This window comes from Fistularia commersonii, chromosome 36 (genome assembly GCF_037954325.1).
Source record: "Fistularia commersonii isolate RoL2024-O1a breed Wild chromosome 36, RoL_Fcom_v1.0, whole genome shotgun sequence".
In the NCBI taxonomy this organism is placed as follows: Eukaryota; Metazoa; Chordata; class Actinopteri; order Syngnathiformes; family Fistulariidae; genus Fistularia; species Fistularia commersonii.
Window position 1 is genome coordinate 5,494,642 of NC_141319.1, and position 22,573 is coordinate 5,517,214.

General features: G+C 42.9%; 1 protein-coding gene across 2 annotated transcripts in view; it reads right to left on the bottom strand.

Moving 5' to 3' along the window:
- Positions 1 to 22,573, bottom strand: part of LOC147213414 (heparan sulfate glucosamine 3-O-sulfotransferase 5) — a 103,646-nt gene that overhangs the window by 62,435 nt on the left and 18,638 nt on the right. Inside the window, exon 1 of one of the 2 annotated variants that reach the window (XM_086143098.1) lies at positions 14,602 to 14,895. The exons of the other annotated variant lie outside the window; for it this stretch is intronic. The gene's annotated coding sequence lies outside the window, so the exon portion shown is untranslated. Of the gene's footprint in view, positions 1 to 14,601; positions 14,896 to 22,573 lie in introns of those variants that run through there. 2 annotated transcript variants of the gene reach the window in all.

A 22,573-nucleotide genomic window follows, 5' to 3' on the forward strand; every position in this document is an offset into this window, starting at 1 on the left:
TTATGCTGAACTCAGGGTCACGAAAGGGGCGGAGCCTAAAACAAAGATATGCAACCATTCACCTGCTCAGTCCCATGTCTTGGCAACGTCTTCACAGAACCACCTGCATCGAACCGGTATCCTTCTTGCCGTGAGGTGGAAATGTTTCTAAATGTTTAGAACTCGGGCGGCGGTCGCAAATGTCTTTCCGTGCACAAAATGATGGATAATCCTCACGCGCGCCTCAAAAATGAACCGTCCTCGGAGTCCCGGCGAGCGAAACGAGCTTCCGCCGCCGCAAATATAATTAACAACGATTCTCTCGCTTATCGCGCTCGCAAATACGTTTGCGCTTGTCAATGAAAGTCGGGCGGTAAGTCACTTTTACGGCCCGCAGCCGAAGGGGAAGGTATCGAGCCAACAAACGCTGGAATGAAATCCAGATGGCGTCTGGGAGCTTTTGAGGTTTTCCTCCGTTTTTTTCCAGCCAATACTGCGGTTCTATAAAGACGGGCAGTGGCTCTGGACGCTCTGGACGCTCCGTCCTGCGTCTCTTTTTCTAAATCCGACGAGGACTCTCAGCGCAGATGACAGCTCAGGTGTTCTCCAAAATTTATCACCTCCTGCTCTGATTCTCTGGAACACCTTGAGTTTGACCCCGAGGACAAACCTCTACTCCGGACAGGCGTTCACAGTTCTGACATCCTTATCGTGACCCTGATCGGATGTTTCAACCGGGGCCTCCAAGAACACGGGATGGATTTCTTGAAGAACTGGAGATGACTTACTGTGGCTACCACAGAAATCTCTGGGTTTCTGGATCCACCATCAGCCAGGACTTCGAGTGATCACCCAATGTAGATGCTGTGATCAAAAAGGCGCAGCAGAGGATGGACTTTCACCTAGTTCGGTTGGGCTACCGAACATGAGTGCCGAAAAGAATCACAGGTGCCAAACTGCTCTCCACCCTGGACCTTCACTCCTCCAGAGTCAGGAACCGGGGAGTAAACATCACCGCTGACCCGTCACAACCTGCACACCATTTGGACCTTTGGACCATCACCTTAGCACGTAAATAAACATCGCACTTTGTATTTTCTATTGTTTACCATGTGAATCCGGGGTGTAACAGTCAACAAATCAAATCAATTGTATTTGTCAGAACAGACTCGGCCAATAAAGCTGATTCTGACTCTGAAGAATTGCTTCCTTTTCCCGAGCAACGCACGAAACAACCCACGCCGCATGGACGCCGTTGCTAACGTTGGAAACCTGTGAACTTCTCTTTCCAGCACATCATCCAGATTTGTTACCATTTGTCGCTAGCGGCACTTCAGGGGAGCCCAGCTCGGGCTATAAAACCAAATAAGTGACAAAAAGGAGGAAATACCATCCTGAATGTAGTTGTACTATTTGCAGGCAGCCAACACATGATACCGCGTCCCCGCGGCAGGGCCGGGGTTCAATTCCTGCACCGCCAAGACCCGGGGATAAGATCATCTCTTTTCCTGAGGTCTCTCTGGTGACGATGGCGCCCCGGCGGCCCACTGGAGCCCACATATGGACGAAAACCTTATCTTTTTTTGGTATCTAGCGCGGCTCTTATTACAGGACCGGTGTTAATAATGCGTCCCCATAAGGGAGCTAGCAGCAAATACACACAGGAATGAATCAATCCAATCCTACATATTTTATAAGTGAAACAGGAATCTCCCTCTGAGCGCCGCTGCATTGCCTCTTCAGTTCAGATGGGGTAAATATTAGAAAGGAAACCATAGATGATCTCATTGCTTTCTGTCGCTAGCGAAAGCTCGCGGGAGTGCAATCCTGCCGGTAAATGGACCAACATCCCACATCCTCCCGCATGAGTTGTTATAAAGTAGTGATTCACGGCAGTGGGTCCCTTTTTCCGGAGTTTTCTGGAATCTAAATGTTTTCATTTATGCATCCCTGTATCGATTTTTGCCGTGGAAGTCTTCCCGAGTCCCCTGTGCTCTCTCATTTAGTAGATTCCCAAGGGGCGTGGCATGGTCCTGCAAGGCATCCACAATTGTTATTCCAGTTATGAATACCGAAGCTATCATAGTATCATTTCAGCTATTAGCATACAACTGTTAGCGCTACTGGTATTATCATCACGAGATAATTCGTTTTTGTCCTCCAGATGCTCACAGCCCCCTCTGTCTTCCACCTCTCTGTCCTTCAGACTCTACCAGTTGAGGCAGAAGGCCACCCCACAATGAGCTGGGATCTGGCGGTGTCGTGGTTTTCGGCCAATGCCTGACCCAAATGCAAGAACTCTCCGAGGAGGTTAGGCGTTTTAAGGGGTTCATTTACAAAGGAAGTGTACGGATGACTGTGCTGGATACAGGTTGCCCCTGGGGTCACGTCATGGGAGTCTCAGTGCGAGGAAAGGTGAGTCAAGGAACTCCTGGGCCTGGGAGCAATCAGAGACTCCGGAACTAACAAAAAAAAAAACAGCGATTGCAGTGGCGGGAGTCTCAGGAGTGAGGAAGGGGGAAGGCAGTCGTAGTCATGGGAGTCTCAGGAACTAGTAAGGAAAGGCAATTGGAGTGGTTGGAGTCTCAGGAACTTGCAAGAAAAGGTGATCGGAGTCGTAGGAGTCTTAGGAACTTGCAAGTAAAGGCTATCTGAGTCGCAGGAGTCTTAGGAACTTGCAAGACAAGGTGATTGGAGTCGCAGGAGTTTTAAGAACTTGCAAATAAAGGCTATCGGAGTCACAGGAGTCTCAGGAGTCTCAGGAACTTGCAAGAAAAGGTGATTGGAGTCCCAGGAGTTTTAGGAATTTGCAAGAAAAGGCGATCTGATTCGCAGGAGTCTCAGGAACAAGAACCTTGCGAGATGTAGAATTAGGGAACGAAGACCATTCAAGGAAAGGCGAGACGTAAAATTCTTGAACGTGGAGATGATGAGGATCCACCCGTAAGAGAGTAATAAAATCTGGGAGAGGGGCCCTTGTGGAGGAGCCCACTCGAGACAACAATCTGGCACTGAAGGGCTGGCAGCAGGCTCTTCTTGAGCCCAGCCTGATGAGGCCTGATGAGGCACTGCACACCTGCTGGAGTCCAACCTCCTGCACGTCTGCTACTTGACGAGAGCCTCCGGTGGAGAACGGCAAAGTCTGATAGCGTCGTCGGACATATCCCGTTGTAATTTCAGATCTGACTTGACTTGACGGACAGGGACAAGAGTACAGAGCGAGAATGAGAGTCCAACTGGCGATGCCAATCAAATAGTCAGAGGTAGAGGACATACAACCATCCTCTCTCCCGGTGCGTCTTCAATTAACCGACGGCGTGTTTCGGGAGAACCCGCAGGATCGATACCTGGAGGCCTTTCTCCGCTGGCGTTCTGCCCGCAGCTGATGTCAAAGTATCAGAACCCATAACACCCGGGTTTTAACTACAAGGGACTCCAGCGGGAGGAACCGCGAACCCTGGAGGCGCCGGCATTATCTGTGATGGTCCGTGCCACATGTGTTAAACTCAAGGCCCACGTTATTTTATTTGGCCCCGCGAGAATGTCTTAAAAGGGCCGATTGTCCTAAAATAAATAAGTCAAACGTGTGCATTGACCATAAACTACATTTCCCACAACTCATGCCAATCATTTGAGAAATGCAAATGATCCCTAAATGTCCAGAAAGAGAAAAGTTGATGCAGATGGAAGGTTGATTCAAGAAAGATGGGAAGGACAATACATGTTTGTGCTTCAAGGAGAAAATGCGGTATGTCTTTTCTGTTACGAGGTGGCGTCGGTTGTCAAAGAGTACCATCTACGTCGGCATTTAGACACCAAACAGGGAGCTAAGTATGCTAAAGTTAGCCTTCCAGAAATACAAAGAATTGTCCAAGAATTAAAAGCCAAACTACGATGGCGCCAGAATGTGTTCGCAAAAGCCGCGTCCAAAAACACTGCAGCAGTGAAAGCTAGCTTTGGAACGGAGCAATTAGTAAACAACATTTTTTTTTACATCTATGCAAATCCATATGTAACATTTTGGATTTGAATGAGCAATAAAGTCAGAGCTAAGTATGCCAAAGTTAGCCTTCGACAAAAAAAAAAAAAAACACAATTTGATATTGATATCAAAAATTTTTCTTATTCACTTGGATAGTTTGATCACTGATTGATGTAGGTTTCTTAACCTGACAAAATAAAAATGATTTATGTTGTAATAGAGCAACTAGTAAACATCATGATTTTTTTACATCTATGCAAATGCATATGTAACATTTTGGATTTGAATGAGCAATAAATTCAAAGTTATGTATGCCAAAGTTAGCATGCCAGAAAAAAAAACACAAATTGATATTGATATAAAATATTTTTCTTTATTCACTTGTTTGATAGTTAGATCACTGATTGAAGGAGTAGTTTTTTTAACCTGACAATATAAAAAGGATTTATGTTATAACAGAGCAACTACTAAACATCATGATTTTTTACATCTACGCAAATGCATATGTAACATTTTGGATTTGAATGAGTAATAAAGTTATTAAACATGAAGGAGTCGTTACATTTATTTTAAATTAGGTTACATTTAATACCATTACTGTTACATGTGGCCATTTGAGGGCAACCATGGTGAACGTGAGAGGGAGGGATGAAATTATTTACGTCTTCACGGGTCGATTACCTTGGAGACTCGGCGCGGGCCGATAAAAAACGGCCCCCGCCGAAACAACACGACTTCAATCGGAGGTTTTGGAGTCGCCGGAGCTGCAGGGCGAAGGTATCGCATGGCAGCGATCCTCACCGGAGTCTGATAAATTATTAAGAAGGGAGCGCCGTCCCCTCCAGGGGTTGGAAGGAGGTCCGCTTGCACGGTCGGCTTCGACCCCTGCATTCTGAGCAGAGCTTTATGATAAACCAAATCTGGTGTTGGGTGTCGGATGGATGTTTTGGTGCGGGAGATACTCATCGGCCCCCTGGACATCCACTCACGAGCGTCCAAGTTCGCTTCCAAACAACGAAAAAAACTTGGTTCTCGGTCGTCCAAGTCGAGGTGCAGGGATGGGAATTTCGGGTCTTTTTAAAAAAAACGGCTCCCAAACGGCTCTTCAGATTTTTTTTGTTGCTTTAATCGATATATTACCAATAAAAATGTAACATTATGCACAAAATGAAGTAATAATTAATAAAAAAAAACCAATGTATTATACTTCTATATTATAATAGTCTTTATTTTTTCGCTCTACGGTGAACTTTTAACTAATTTAAACTTTTAACTTTTTTATACTAAGCAACTTTGAAGTCAAGCAACACAGAATCCCTGAAAAACACACGACACAACTAAATGTAAATTAAAAATATTTGCTATTTAGTGCAACAACAAATAAACTATGAAATACAAGAATAAACTTTTAGCTTTTTTTATACGTAACAAATTTAAAGTGAAACACAGGATCCCTGAAAAACACATGAAATATAAATTAAGATATTTACAGATCTACAAAAAAACACAAAACAATTTTAGCTTTTTATACACTCAACAAATTTAAAGTCAAACAACAACACAGAATCCCTGAAAAAAATGCAAAACAATAAAATAGAATAATTAAAAATTAAAAATAAATTAAAAATATTAACTCTTCAGTGCTATAAATAAACTATAAAACTATTAACTATTTACCCATCAACTTTTAACCAACTCAGACTGAAACAACACAGAACTCCTGAAAAACACGCAAAAAATATAAATCAAAACGTGTAAAACAAAAAGAAAAAGATCAGCAGTTTCTACTGAAGATTGGGATTTAGAAACACCAAGTGCAGAAACAGTGACGACGCCGCGCATATCGACCAATCACGTGCGCCTTCAAGAGAAAAAAAAGCTTCTCCAATGTTACGTTCGCGAACAACACATCACTACTTTATACTTTGTACTATTATTTTTATACTTTATTAATCGCTCGCAGGAAATTCGTTCATTGCTTTGAACCGTCAGCATCTCGCTCAACAATATTTCGACGCGCCAGGAGGAGCCGGGGATCCAACCAGGAAGGTTTGGTTCCAAGGTTGATCGCTCCAACACCTGCGCCACGTCGAAACCTTCGTCCATGAAGCTGAAATCGAAGCCCTCCGTATTTTACCCGCGATCCCGTCGGTTCTCATTCGGCAAGAAGACGGCGAAGTTAGAAAGGACGATTTGGAAGCGGGGCGTCTCTTCCACAGGACCCCCCGCCGACCGGGAAGATTATGATCTGGACGAATTGCCTCGGACATCCCTCCCCCGGCGACGGAGGGTCGTGACGGGTCAGAGCCGCCGAGTTGCCCGGGAGCAATCGGGGAGCCGTCACCGAACTACTGGAAGTAAATGCAGGCTTCGATAAAAGCCTGAAAGAAGGCGTCAGAATCGGTGGATTTTTCCTTGACTCTGTGTTTACTATCAGGGTCGCCTGCGGATCATCCCAGGTACAGCTGGGTTTGAGGTCCCCAGTCCGTCACCGGACCACATAAAGACAAATAATTCACATGGATTTTGAGATATACCGTATTTTCACGACTATAAGGCGCACATAAAAGTCTTAGATTTTCTTCAAAATGTGCGGTGCGCCCTGTGTGCGTAGTAGAGAACACCATGAGAACATTAAAGGGGGAAGTGTGGGCGTTGATTGTATATAAAAGAGCGGGTATGTGCGTTATGCAGAACATGTTGTTTTAACAACCCTGGAAACATCGCCGAAAAACACATACAGCCACATTGCTAACATGGACGAGGTGCCGCTCACTTTCGACATCCCGGTGCAGAAGAAGGGGACCAGCACGATAGCGAGACGCACAACGGCGTAGGAAAAATTTTCTTGGAGACCACAGTTTCGCTAAGAGTGGAAGGCAGCGCCGGGCGAGTTACGGCGAATTTGCGAATGGATAGTAGATGCTCGGGCTGACGTGTCTGCTGGAACTGTTGGACCAGCTTTCGTAAAAGCCGGCATCATTTCCGAGGAGCCGCGCAGCACGGAAAGTGAAGAAAGTGAACCTGGCATGAGGATGAGGACTTCGATGGGTTTGATTTATGACGATGAGCAGTAAAAACATGTGAATACCAAACTCAGTTTAGCTCCCGCACTATTTTTAAATCCGCACACTTGTATGCTTGTGTGTGTGTGTTGTTGTTGTAAGGTGGACGCAGTAGAGGACACCATGAGAACGTTAAAGGGGGAAGTGCGGGCGTCGATTGTATAAAAAACCTGCGCCTTATAATCAGGTGCGCCTTATAATCAGGTGCGCCTTATATGTGTGTTAAATACAATAATGGCACACAGAACTGAGACTGCGCCTTTTACTGGCTGCGCCTTATGGTCGTGAAAATACGGTAATTCACTCATTTAGTGGATTTTGTGACACTGCACAAAACCCGGGAAGACCTGGAGGAGAACGTGGCGAACCCGGGAGCTCTTGGCTGCGAGAGCCGCCCTTGGAACGTATACGAGATTAGATTTTGGGGAAAAATAAACAACGGGAGTAATCCGCCAAGTCCTCGCTCGCCCGAGGATCTCCACGCCGTCGACTTCCTGCCTTGAAACCTGCTAATCGCCGCCCGCGGACGTGTTTGTTGTTATTAGTTTCTTTGTCTAACACGGCTGCAGCCAGCTGGAGTTAAAATCGACCAAAGATTTTTATTTTTTAAGGCATTAATGAGTAAATTATTTGTTTCTACAGGGTAGGCGGTCATATTTTTTGTGATTATTTGGATATAATTCACAGGGATTATTATGTTTGCTTCACCGAACCTGCATGAAAGAGCAGCTGATTTATTGAATGATTTTGTTTTTTTTTATTTCCCGGAGGCTTTTATCCTCCGCCGCAGTTGTGTTTGAAAAAAAAAAAATGTAGAAAAGCGACGGAAAACTCAAATTTAAAGGAAAGGGCGGTGTGAATTATCTGAAAGGAAATAAAATGTTACATTAAAAATAAATTAAATATTACTCTTTCATGATATAGATAGGATTTTTGAGTTTTCTTAAGATATAAGCCATAATCAGCAATATCAAAACAATAAAAGGCTTGCAATATTTCAGTAGATTTATAATTAATCCAGAATGTTTGACATTTTTGTGTTTGTAATTGCATTACAGAAGATAAAGAACTTTATCACAATATTCTAATTTTCTGAGACAGTCCTGTATAAATGTGTCTGTTTCTGAAACGTGAATGAAAGGGTGAATGGTTGTTTGTGGCTCTGCTAGCTAGGCGCTAGCACTGTAATGATCCCCGTAATTTTTTTGGCGGCACTGATCTTTACTGCTGGTGTAGTTTATAGTTTTATTTGAAACCATTGAAAACCAAACGTAAAAAACGACGACCACCGTAAGAGCTTGTGCCCTATTACGGGTTCATATCAAAAGTAGAAAAATAAAACTTCACATAGAGGATGACGTGACTTTCTCTAGTAAGCGCTCTCGCAATACAACCGTTTTTCCGGCGAAAGTAAGAAAATAAAATCCTCTTACCAAAATAAAATATCAAATTCGGAAACCCCAATCAAACAACTTACCTAAAATAATAAAACATTTCAGGTGGTTATTTACAAGCACCTTAAGCGCAGGATAAACAGCGTAAATGAATGAATAAATGAATGAATGAATGAACATTCTGTGGTCTCCTGAAAGAGGACGGTTCGATCACTCCACAATCCGAGGGATTGAAACCCATGACACTAATGGACGATGTTCACAATATCATATTTTGTCCTTTAGCTGGCACAACTCCACAAATCACCACTCCACCCTATTTATATATGTGTGTGTGTGTGTGTGTGTGTTTGAGGGCGAATATTGATTGGTCACCTTTGTCATATATCACTGTCTGGGACGACATGACTTATATAAGGCTGTCACATAAGTGGGCGGAAAAGTGTTTACATGGAGCCGCTAATGCACATCTTTTGTTTCAGGCGTCGTGGATCCGGACCGGAGGCGCCGCAAACTGAAAGTACAGTCGTGGCCAAACGTTTTGGGAATGACACGACCATAGAAACATCTGGCAAACACCTAAAAACCCTGAAGGAACAGACTTTGTGAAAGTGTTATTCTCAAAACTTTTGGCCATGACTGTAGCCATTAGTGGGCAGGTCGTGGTCCGATTAATAAGATAAATTTTATTGATCCCCATAGAGGAATTTGTCACAGCAGCGTAACAGTTATGGCGAAAAAGAAGAAAAAGAAAAAATATGGATATAAATATGAGTATCAATAGAAAGTTAGAAGACAGGATATAGCAAGACAATAAATACATATATAGCGGATAAATAGACAACAATAACATCCGGGATAAGAATGGACAACATCTAGGAACAATAAGGGCGAAACAACAATATAATAATATTATAAATAAAGACTATTAGAAAATAGCAAGAGACGTCCACAAATAAATAGAAAGCAGGGAGAACGACAACAACATGGAGGATAAGAATGGACAACGGAATTAAAAATAAGACAGTCGGGGTGAAAATAGTCAACCAAAACAACAACATAAACAGCGACGGATGATGAGAATAAAGTAAATGAACAAAAATAGGCGGGAAGTGAGCGGGCCTAGAAGTAACACTAAGTACCAATTTGTCCTTTGTTTTAGTGGAAAGGAGGTAAATTATAGAAATATGTCTACGTAATGAATTGTTCCTCTAAAAAATACATGATGAATTGATATTAAAAATGATATTAGAAAAATAATTGATGAATTTACACCCTTTAAAAGAGAAAATCTTGTCACTTTGGGAAAATTTGCCACTAGAATTTAATAGAAAATGGATTGGTAGCATGTATAAGAGGAGGGATCGTGTTTACAAGGCTATTCTGTTTTTTAAGTCATCTTTTGAATTTTGCCATTTTTTTTTTTTTTTTTTTTGCTATTTTTTTGTGGTTTTAATAGAAATAAGAACAGAAAATATCGTTTTAGCAATGTCACTAGATGTTTTTTTTCCATCAAAAAATCATTTTGTCTTCAAATTTTGAAGCAAAAAGACATTGCAAAGTTACTTTTTCATTTTTTCCTGGCCAGTTATTTTTTTTTGCTATTTTTTTGTGGTTTTAATAGAAATAAAAAAAGAAAAAAATCCTTTTAACAATGTCGTTAGACATTTTTTCATCAAAAAATATTTTTGTTTTCAAATTTTGAAGCAAGAAATATATTGCAAAGTTACTTTTTAATTTTTTTCTTGCCATTTTTTTCACTATTTTTGTGTCGTTTTAATAGAAATAAGAAAAGAAAAGATCCTTTTTATCAATGTCACTAGATGTTTTTTTTCCATCAAAAAATCATTTTGTTCTCAAATTTAGAAGCAAAAAAGACGTTGCAAAGTTACGTTCTCATTTTTTCCTTGCCCGCTATCTTTTTTGCTCTATTTACATGGTTTTAATGGAAATAAGGAAAGGAAAAATCGTTTTAACAACGTCATTAGACATTTTTCCATCAAAAAATTTTTTGTTTTCAAATTTTGAAGCAAAAAATACATTGCAAAGTTACTTTTTCTTTTTTTTCTTGCTATTTTTTTTTCGCTAATTTTGTCGTTTTAATAGAAATAAGAAAAGAAAAGATCCTTTTTATCAATGTCACTAGATGTTTTTTTTCCATCAAAACATCATTTTGTTCTCAAATTTTGAAGCAAAGAAGACGCTGCAAAGTTACTTTTTCATTTTTTCTTGCCATTTTTTTTCGCTATTTTTTTGTCGTTTTAATAGAAATAAAAAAAGAAAAGATCCTTTTTATCAGTGTCACTAGATGTTTTTTTTTCCATCAAAAAATCATTTTGTTCTCAAATTTTGAAGCAAAAAAGACATTGCAAAGTTACTTTTTCATTTTTTCTTGCCATTTTTTTTCGCTATTTTTTTGTCGTTTTAATAGAAATAAAAAAAGAAAAGATCCTTTTTATCAGTGTCACTAGATGTTTTTTTTTCCATCAAAAAATCATTTTGTTCTCAAATTTTGAAGCAAAAAAGACATTGCAAAGTTACTTTTTCATTTTTTCTTGCCATTTTTTTTCGCTATTTTTTTGTCGTTTTAATAGAAATAAAAAAAGAAAAGATCCTTTTTATCAGTGTCACTAGATGGTTTTTTTTTCTGTCAAAAAATCATTTTGTTCTCAAATTTTGAAGCAAAAAAGACATTGCAAAACTTTTTCATTTTTTCCTTGCCCGTTATTTTTTTTAAACCCCAGATGCATTTGAGAAAAAATCACAAACACAAAGATTTGATTTCAGGCAGCGGGGCCACAAAATATTGTTCCAAGGTCCAAAATTCAGCCCGCGGGCCGAGAGTCTGCACCCCTGTTTTAAAGTCAACGGGGAACCGAGATGAACTTTTTGCCGCCGCGAACCAACATCCTAACGCGTAAATATTAAAAAAAGAAGGCTCGACCGCAGGCTTCATCCGCCGGCTCCTCCACGCTTCTTCTCACAGCCACTTTTCGCTTCCTCTCCTAAGTAGGCCGCGGCAAACGCATTTTCGTGTCAGAGACGTTTTGAAGCCGGAGCGCCGTCGCTCTGTTTCGGAGTGTGTTCTCACACTCCCCCTCCATCTCCATGTCCCCCCTGGGGATGGAAGGGGGTCAGAGAGCCTTTCTCGACGCCTCGGCAACAACGGAACCTTCGTCACATTCTGCCGGGTAACGTTACACCTCCGGGAGAGGATGGCTTTTCTTAGGGTTTCGGTAACAGGCCGCGTCAAAGACGACGACTTCGGACGAATTTTCCAGACTGGTTGGATTTATTCGAAATTAAAAATCAGAACGCTAGTTGGATATGCCTTCCGGGTAGGTTCTCCAAAGTCCAAGGAGGAGGTTCACTTGGAAAGCCTTAATTGCGCAAATGCGAGGGTGAACGGTTGGTTGGCTTAATATGAGTTTAAAAAAAAAAAAATCTGCACACCGAAATAGGCTTTTTAACATTAACAAAATAATAACATGTTAATTAACACATATCTCTGGTAAGCATTGGGGAAGTGCCTATGTTTGCTCGAAACATAATGCGAGAATATGTTTTTTTTTTGTACTATACGTAGAATAAATGATCTTTATTTTGGTGCACTTTTTGGCGTGTTGATTTTTGGATCCACCATCCGTCCCCAACCAAGCAGCGGATGCGTGCATTTTTTTTTCCCTCTCCTATGTGAATGAATGGGTTGTACATTTTTTTTTTTATTTAATTTTTTTATTTTTATTATTCACATTAATGCACATCCATTCAGATGCATCCCACTTCCTGTAAATTGTAATAATTTATCTGTATATATATATATTCATAACTGCAATATTTCATTTCATAAAAGCTGCATGTGCTATATTTTTTCATACTCTTGTGCACTCCTTATCTTTCACCTGGTACTTATAAAAACACTTTATAAAGACACTTTATAGCCTTGACTTGTTACTTAGACATTTTATAGTCTATTTGTATTTCTTATTTTTTTTTACTGTTTATACAATTTTCTACAATTATTTATTATTGTTATGTTTTACTTGTAACTCTAGCACAACAATTTCCTTCAAGATAAATAAAGTTGTTTGTATTCTTATTCTAATAGACGTAAATATGCTGGATTTTAGCAAAAATGCTAATTGACATCCCTAGTCAGATAACTGAACAACACAACAAGACATAAGAAATGTTGAGCAAAATGTTGCAGTACAATACATTACTAAGAAGTTAAGAGTGAGCGGTTACAGGACTGATTTACTTTCAACCACTGCTTGAGGTGAGTTTTAAAGGTTTATAATGTGGGACGCTCCCTGATGGCGAGTGGGAGACTCTTCCAGATCTTACTTGCCTTCACAGAAAGAGCATTTGGTCCAGATCTGTGTTCCTAAGTGGGACCTCACGCTCCAGTCTAGAGGAGAACCTGGTCCTGAGACCCCTGTGAGCCCTTTTTTTTTTTGAGAAAGTCCGACATGGGAAGGTGGGGCAAGTCCATGCAACACCTTGTACATCAGACAAGCCATTTTAAAAACATCTCTATAGGACGTCTGAATGACAATGAGAGGGTGAATGTTCGTATGTCTCGATATGACGTGAATGAACACATGAACGGTTGCACGACTCCGTTTAAACGGCGATAGGCTACCGCACCCATGAGTAGCAGTATAGATCAATGAATGAATGAATGAATTTTTTTTAAATTCGACACTTGGCTGCAAATTACAAAGTGCCTCCCCTGCAACCCTGCTAGCAGGAATAGCAGCTTCGCTAACAGAGTGCAGACACACACTGCCGTTCACCCTCTCATTCACACGTCAAATACAGACGGCCGTTCACTCGCCATCCAGCCGCCGACCTCCCTGATGTGAGTCTACGCACTGCCATTGCAAGCCAAAAGCGATACATCACACACACACACACACACACACGCGCACACACACGCACACACACCCGTCGCCCCGAACCGCCTGCAGACGTGGCGTTCAACGCCCGGCGTTATTTGCCGTGCCTTATCCCGCCGAGTGAGGGTGAAAAGTGACCAAGCTGGAAAATGAATAAAAATTGAAAATAAACATTAAAAAAAATTAAATAAATAAAAATCCCCCCCCGGATACAATGCTTTGCAAGAACAAACATCTTATTTTATTTTACTTTATTAAGAACTTAATTTTCTTTTAATTCATGAGTCTGTATTTTGAATCCATCACGGGATGAATCTCTAGATTCAATTCAAACTAGAGTTCTAATAAACAGAATTTTGATTATTTAAAAGTCAGAACAGTTATGTGTCAGACTTTAGTTTCAGAGGACAAATTCAATTATCAAGAATTGTTATAAAAACTATTATAATTTTTATTGTTCTTTTACTTTTCAAGGACATAGAAGGATGGATATTTTTGAATTCTGCCCCGACAACAAACATAAGTTTGAGTTCACCGGAGCTGATCGCTACGAGCAGGTTATGATTATCTTACCACGAACTTAATCAATAAAAACGCAAATTACATGGACCGAGATGTGATGAAATCACCTCAGGATCGAGGCAACGTGAGATCTGTCACACTAAAATGATAAATCAAATAAAAACAAATAAAGAAATGGAAAAAAATATTATTAAATAGTTTGGTGCGTCACGAGACATTTATAAACATATTATAAAATTAAAGTAACTTTAAATTTCTCCATGCATGGGGGGGGGGATTAATTAAATAAATTGCATCTTGAGTCAGTGGAAAAACTGAATGACATGTCAGAAATCAATCAGTTTATCAATAATGATTATTGCTATGATGATGATGATGATGATTATTATTATTATTATTATTATGTGTCTTCTGTGTCTTCTGTCTTTCACTTGTAAAGCGTCTTTCAGTACCATGAAAAGCGCTATACAAATCCTATGTATTATTATTATTATTATTAATTATTATTAACGGCACTCCTATGACCACTGCCTTGTCAATGCAAACTTTAGTTATTTTTGGAATTGTTTTGTTTAGTGGCGGTAGCAGCCTGCAGGAGGGCGTTGAAAAAAAAATACTTAAAAAAAAAAAAAAAAAAACGTTTTAAGAAATGCATCATTGATAAAATCGGATAATAATAATAATAAGAATAATAATAAGGAGGGGAAATGACGGCGCATTTAAAGACCTCCACCCCTGCAGGTGGGGACCGGGTGTACCTGCTCATCCTCCGGCGGTTACACGTCCGGCCCGACGCCCGGGAAGAGCCGCCGCGGGGCGGCGCGGTTCACGCCGCCGATCCGCATCCCTCTGACGGGTCCCTGGAAGTTTACAGGCTCCGATGCGCGGGAAAAGGAGGTGCAAAGAAAAAGAAAAAAAAAAGGAGGAGGAAACCAGCGTGCAAGGCGGGAGCGGAGGAGACGCTTCTCCCGGGGCGAGAACAACATGAAGACCGGGGAAGGATGCAGAACATCCGGGCGTCCTCCTCCTCCTCCTCCGGCTGCAAGCCCAGCAGTGAGCCGCTGCCGAGTGGAGGGAAGGATGGAGGGAGGGATGGAGGGAGGGGGTTGGGGCGTGTTCCTGATGGAGGAGGAGGAGGAGGAGGAGGGATGGAGGATGATCATCTCTGGGAGGCTCAGAAGATGGAAAAAAAAAAAAGAAAGTTTCCAAATTGGCAAACAAAAGGAGCTCTTGTGTGCAGGAGGAAGGTTGTGGGTCGGTTTCTCCAAGATGTCGGAAAATGATGTCTCGTCCCGAGAGCGTGGACATCGTGGACGTCGTCGGGTAGTTTTCGAAAAAGCCCCTCTTCGATCTTGAGGATTCGCCGGTTCGGGAAGTCCTTCGGCCCTCCGGTCGCGCTTCCGTTTGGAAGGTCGTTCTTCAACTTCGGATCGTTTTTTGCGTCGTGTTAGTTCTGAGGTTCCTCTCGAGCTGCGAGCGGGTTCCTCCGGGTTCCCCGGTGCAAAAACGCGGCATTTCGAGACGTTCCAGATGCGGGAATGAAAGGGTGAATTATGACACGTCTCTATAGGAAGTGAGAACGGCTGTTTGTTTCTATAAAATATGAGTGAGAGGGTGAATTTTGTTTTTCTTCCACATGATGTGTGAATATTTTGTGTCTTTACATGATGCGTGAATGAGAGGGTGAATTATGATACGTCTCTACATCAGGGGTTTCACTCGCAGCCCTCTGAACAGTATTTTGTGCGTCTGAAATCAAATTTTTTTGTTAGTGCGGCCCGCGTGTTTTTTCTCACATGCATCTGGAGGGTTTCAAAAAAAAAAAAAAAAGGCAAGGAAAAAATGAAATAGTAACTTTGCAGTGTGTGTTTTGCTTAAAAAATTATTTTTTGTTGAAAAAACGTCTAGCGACATTGTTAAAATTATCTTTTCTTTTCTTATTTCCATTAAAACCACAAAAAAAGAGCAAAAAAGAAAACGGGCAAAATTAAAAATATTGATTTTATAACCAGAATAGTCTTGTAAACGTGATACCTCCTCTTATACATGCTACCAATCCATTTTCTAATAAATTTTCAAATAATTTTCATTTTTTTTTCTAATATTTTCTAATAAATACTTTTGCCAAATTTTCTAATACATTTTCTAATACATTTTTTTTTTCTAATAAATTGTCTAATAAATTCCAGTGCCAAATTTTCCCACAGCAACAAGATTTTCTCTTTTAACTCAACAATATTTTTCGGTGTCATTTCACCAATTCTTTTTTTAACATTCATTTTCAATATTAATTCATCATGTACTTTTTAGAGGAACAGTTCATTACATATACAGATTTTAAGACTATACCTGTTTACCTCCTTTACACTAAAAAAAAAAAGGTACGTCTCAATATAACGCGTGAATGAGAGGGTGAACGGTTGTTTGTATCTATATAATGTGAATGAGAGGGTGAATGTTTGGATTTTAAATGTCTGTATGACGTGTCAGAGCGCAAATGGTTGTATTTTTCTACGTGAACGAGAGGCGGAATTGTTGTTTGTTTTTTTGTTGTGTGACTGAGAGGGTTAATGTTTGTGTGCGATCGACGGTTCGAGGGTGAACTCGCCTCTCGCCCGCTGACAGCCGGAAAAGCCTCCAGACTCTTTCTTTCTTCTCTCAGCGCAGGTGAAAACAAGACCGTCTCGCTTGATCTTTCCTGTTATTTGAATTTACAGCCTTTTCATGAGTTGATCAAGCAGAATATTTGATTCCTACGTTTTTCCGTTTCAAGATCAAACCCAAAAAAAAAAAAAACCACGCCGGCTTGTTTCGATAAATCCCGACGTACGACGTGAATGGCAGGGTGAACGTTAGCGGGGGATCTTCTTTAGCCGCGCTCCCGTTCGGAGACTTCAAAATATCCTTAACCGTCCGATTCGGGAACCAATTAGCTCCTCTGCCCCCTCGGAGACGGTGAGATCAGACTTCGGGATGGCGAGGAGTGAAGGGAAGACCGTATCCTTCATCCTGGACTCCGACGGTGAACTTCTGAGCCTTCGTCGCCGGCGAGCGCTGCCCACACGCCGCCTCGTCTGGGATTAATATTTCAAAGAGTCGGAATCAACGCGGCTCTGGATGACGCAGCCTCCACATTCCGGGCTTTTGCCGGCAAATTGCTGCATTTGATTTCAGCAATAGTGCAGTTAGCAAGAGTTAGAAGTGGAGTTAGAAAAGACTCGCAGACGGCGGGAACCAACACAACGGACGATTTGTCCGAATTTTCCTCCGCGAAGGGACGAGGAGGGTAACGAGAACGACTTCAGAGAACCGAACGACAGCTTCTAAATGAAAGGATAAGACAGATGGGCTTCAGGATAGGCGTCCTGGAAATCAATTTCACACAGATAAGGGAAGAAACATCACTTCTTCCTCGCTTGGTCACGGAGGAGGTTAACAGGTTTGTAGAAAAGGAACAGACGGCGCAACGGGACAACGGCAAGGAAAGGGAGACGGAAATTCTGCTCCCTTCAGAAGAAACTAAAATTTAATGCAAACCTGACACGGAGCAGAAACGACAATACGTCGTTATTTTGGAAAACTCTCCACAGGTCATTAGAGGTGAAGAAGCCTCTAGGATGAGGAGCTGAAACGTCGTCAAGTGAAGAAACTCAAGTCAAGTCGCCAAGACAAGAAGATTTCGATGAGGATTCACCACAGACAATCATTTCTGGACTATTGGGCGCACCTCTATATAAGCCGCACCGGCTAGCCGATCGCTATCTCGGGCTTCCTCCCGCGCGCTAAAACCGTCAAAGTCGTCTTCTTTGGTGTCGGAGTTGAACGGACTCAGAATTTTCCGGGTCATTTCGTCGTCATTTGACGAGGATGAAAATCCATTGATTAGCCGCATCGTTGTTTGAGCGGAAAAAGCCGCGGCTTATCGTCCGGAAATTACGGTATATTAACATTGATAAATATTCTTGCTTTTTTCTTACTAAAAGCTTGTTTTTATTAATTCGGCAAAACAGTTTTGGAGGCTTCATTGCCTCATCGAAGTGCCGGTCGACGCGTATTAAGCAGAGCGGGCTCAGTATGCGGGAATCACCTTTCGACATAAATCCATTTTTTATATAATATATAATATCTAAGTCAGTCTCCTGGTATTGTCTGCTAAATGTAGCTTTCTTTTTCTCAGCGGTCATCGATTCTTCTTCTTTCCCCTCACCGATCCTTTTCCCATTCGCAAAGAAACTTTCTGTTTTTCGCTCATTTTGCTAGCTTGTGGGGTTAATATTAGCGTCGCTGTATCACGTGAGCATCTTGACATGCGTCAAGGGTGAGTCATGGACGGATGGAACGGAGAGAATTCGGTCATTTTTCAAAATAAACATTGTTCAGACTCGGATAATAAATAAAACGGAGATAATGTCATTTATTTATTCTTTCTGTGCGGCCCGGGGGTCGGAGACCGATGCGTGAACGGGAAAGCGAATAATAAAAGCTAAACAGTTTAGATGATGATGAATGAATGAGTCAGAGGCTGAAACCGAAGTTTGGATCACCATTCTTTGCAAAAACAGATCCTATAAGAAGAAAATAAAATCAACCGCAAACTTGAACACCTCACGGGTAACGCGACCGAGTCGAACCGCTGCTCCGCGCAGCAAAATCCAGATACCGCAAGTCCAATTCATCGATTAACCGAGATGAGGCCGGTTGTTGGCAGGAAGGAAGGGCTCCTTCTCGCATTTGGCATCGAGCAAGTCGGTTTATCTGCCTTAATATGGAAATCCGCCGACGCTGAGGAGATTGGAAGCCTCGGGGGAGCGTCAACTCCTGCTAAACTGGCATCGCTTCCGAGCTTTGGCGGCGGCTGAACAAACCCATCTGTAACTTCCCGAACCCCGTTGAGCAGCGGCGGCATGAATGAGCTACGAACGCATGAAGCTCTTCGGATGAACGGTCCGTGACGACCTTCACCAGAAGGGTTGAATTTGCGCAAGTGTCCGTCACAGAACACGTCACCTTGTTTTGGATTTTGTGTGCGCATGAGGCTTCGGTTCACTAGCATAGAAGTACCGCGGAGCTTCTCCGGGGCATTTTTAATCGAGCCAGCGAATCCGGGGACCGTAAATACTTTGTCCGCGGTCGACTGATAAACCGCGCAGAGCGTCGACCGGGGAGAAAAGTTCGGCTTCTAGTTTGCAAACATTTTCCGCTGCGTCTCTTTCCCTTCACGCCATGAAGGCCGACTCCAGAAGGACCGCCGATCAATAACTCGCCGGGAGGACTGAAGTATTTCGACCCGTAATGAATGGTGCAGATCCCGCCTGGTTTCGTCCTCCGCGACACTTTCTCCTTGTTCTCCGGAAACCAAGGTAACCAGCCCTGTGGGAAGTGAACTTTATGGCGAGCTGATTGAATCACTGGGACGCTTCCTTTTCTTCAGTAGCAGAAAAGACCAAGAACTCCCTTCTAAGATCCGCCCGGCTTGAATTCGATTCTAGCCTGCTCCAGGGGAACCTTATAGGTTTGCATTCCCACGGGCAGTCTGGGGCCACGTGTGATGCCAGCGTCTGAGACGAGCACCTTTAGCACCACGAAAAGCAAACCAGAAGAAGAAAAAGACGATATGGACGACAAGGTGTTCATGTTCTGCATGGAGGGAATGATACCAGTGGACTATCAGATGGGCTGAAGTGTTATATCTTCGCCATGTGAAGCTGTTAGCCGTTAGCCGTTAGCTAACTCTGGACTTATTCTGACCTAAATGTTTCTGAAACCCCGAAACTCCGAAGACCTCGGACCTCCTGTTCGGTCCACTCTTTTAAATGGCTCTCCACAGACCGCAAGAAGTATCTGGTAGTGGACGTGGCTTATGAGTTTCACCAATCAGCAAGCATCTACAGAACCGGAAAAAGACCTCGTCTCAGAGCAGAAGCTGAAATGGTTCTGGCAAGTCAGGTTTTAGTTCCGATGCTCTCCGAATGCACAACAAAACAGCCAGATTCCTGAGAAGGTTCAAGGAACTGCAAAGAGTTCCAACAGTGCAAAAGGGGCCACTGACTCCGTCAAGCTAGACGTGCGGTTACTTCCCAAATACCGTTGCGATGCACTTTCAATCCCGGCACCGTTTCGGTCGACCTGTTTTTCTGTCCCTGCTGACACAACCTGCATATAAAGTCTTTTCATCAAACTCCTTCAAATATTTGTATACGCCGGCTTCCGCTTCTGCGCGCATTGAGTCACGTGCCATAAACGCCGCCATTAAAGCAGCGGAGAAGCTAACGACACCCCCTTCGCGTTCACAAATGCAACACCGAATCATTCGGCTCTACGAACAGCGAAAGCATACGAGGGACTTTAAAAGCGCTCGTTTTACGCCCTGATACCCAAAGACCAACCGGTGTCGACGTCGGTAGGTTCAAGAAAAGAAGACGCCTGAAATGCGAGGACCGTTTAAAAGTTGATTTGTGCTCCTGTTAGATACGTAAACATCCCGGTACGTTTCCGAGGCGGTCGGATGTCACGTCCCGCTTCATGACAACAAGGACTGGGTTAGGAACTTCTTTGGAAACTCCCAGTAGGTCATTTGAATGGAAGAAGCCTCTCGGAGGGGGAGCTGGACGTCTTCAAGTGAAGAAACTCAAGTCCAGTCGTCAAAACGAGACATTTGATAAGACTCCCCCATGACCTGGATGACTGAGAACCTCCACAGACAGTACATATTAGCATTAATAAATAAATATTCCCGCTTTTAATTCCAAAAGTGCTTTGAAACTCACGTCCAGTGGCCAAGACAAGAAGAACGGCCTGCTGATGATCATAATGGCGGCCAGTTCAAGAAGAGAAGGCGACCAAAAGTTGATTTGTGCCCGTGTTGGGTACGTAAACAGCTCGGTACATTTCCTGCTTCACTTCCCATGCGTACTTTGCGTCGCCATGGTTGTTAAGCAATACGTCCACTGGAGGACAGTGCAGAGTTCACTTCCAACTTCTGTTACGGACAAAGTGCAGTTGGTGACGATGGAGGGTCAAAGAGTCGCTCTTTGCTCCGGCCATATAATACACGGTGGTATGTGGGCGGAACATTGTCGTCCCTGGTCATACCGACGCCACGTTGTCTTCTTGAGCATACCGTGCTAAACTGACCCCCCACGACTTCCGGTTGTACTACATTCATCAACTCCCCGAAAATGTCCGAAATGCATGCAGGAGGACATGTATGCAGTCGCGATTTAAGGAGCAAATTTTGTACTTCCAACACGGCCGCTGCGTTATTTATTTATCTATCAATCACAATCTTTCTGCGAAAACTGCCTGGTTCATTCACATCCAACTCCAACTTAGAACTAAAAGTTGAAAAAAAGGAATTAACACAAATGAAAATTTATCATTTATTTTCCCAAGCCACAGTGTAAAGATGAAAGAGCCGCGGGTTGCCGACCCCTGACCGAGCATGTGCGGCTTATATTGAGGTGCGATAGTCCGTAAATTCCGGTAGTTATTATTATGAGATTCTGTCAAACGAATCCATTTCTTTTTCACTTTCTTTGCCCAGATAACACGCGGACAAGGGATCCGCATCCCTTCCAGAGAAAGATCGGGTCGCATTTGAAAAGAAAGACCGACGTTCTCGTCAACAGTGGAACCGCTTTGTTAATCCAGGTGATAAATAAAAAGGTGCGGAACGAAACGGACCTGGAACGTTTGCGCCTCCTGCCTCCCCCTCGCCGCTCCATCCCGAACTCGGGGTCACCAAATCCACATCAGCCGGGTCCGGGCGGGGTGGAGGGGGGGGGGCGCCAGATGGTCCTCGCGCAAGAACTCTGAATTATTCAACCATCCCACAGCAGCTTGAAGCTGTCGCGCGTAAGACGACTCGCCGCGCCGAACGCCGGCCCACGCGGCTCGACGACCACATCCGAATTCCTCTAATGCTCAATCTACCCCGACGACGGCGCCATTTCCCCCCCAGATCGGGCCCTGAGAGTGTTACACTCTCACTAAAAGGGATACGACTAATAAATTATTCACCTGATCCAGCTTTTTATGTGTAAACGCAGGCTTACAGTGGCGCCGGGGGTCTATCAACCCACCGGGCGGCGTTTTAATAGATACACAGTACGCGCGTTTTCGTTTTCCGCCGTTCTCTAATGCGTCGCGCGGAGTCGCGAGCACAATTACGGGGAACGACCGGAGTTAGAGCCGAATATGTGAAAAGCCATAAACCAAAACATTTTCATAAATCCTCCCGGAAGACATCATGTGAGTCCTCAGACGTTTAATGTGCTACAATTACCATATTGGCCATTAGTGATATTAGAGTGAAGCTTTACTGATGGCAGGGATCATGATTGGAGTCATAATTTAGCCGGATAACTCCTGTCTCTTTAACAGAACCATTGACACTGTGAATACTGGCCATTACCAAATACCGCCGTATAATATATCACCGCATTAGGGATGATAAACGTTCCACATTTCACTTTCCCCTCGCATCCACCTCATTTGCTTAGCGCCGAAACAACTTTGTCAAGGTTGCGCGCGGGATAACCCGCTCCCGTCGTGTAGATCCGCGTTTTCGGATTCATACCGGCGTGTAATCGCCTGAGAGCTACGTTAACGCCGCCGACCGCTTTGATCGTCGGCTGAGTGGCTTCGCGGCAACGCTGGAGAGTTTGCCGCCGCCTCCTCCTCCTCCAAGAGTTCACGTAATTAGATAGGAGGCTACTCATGTGAAATGGG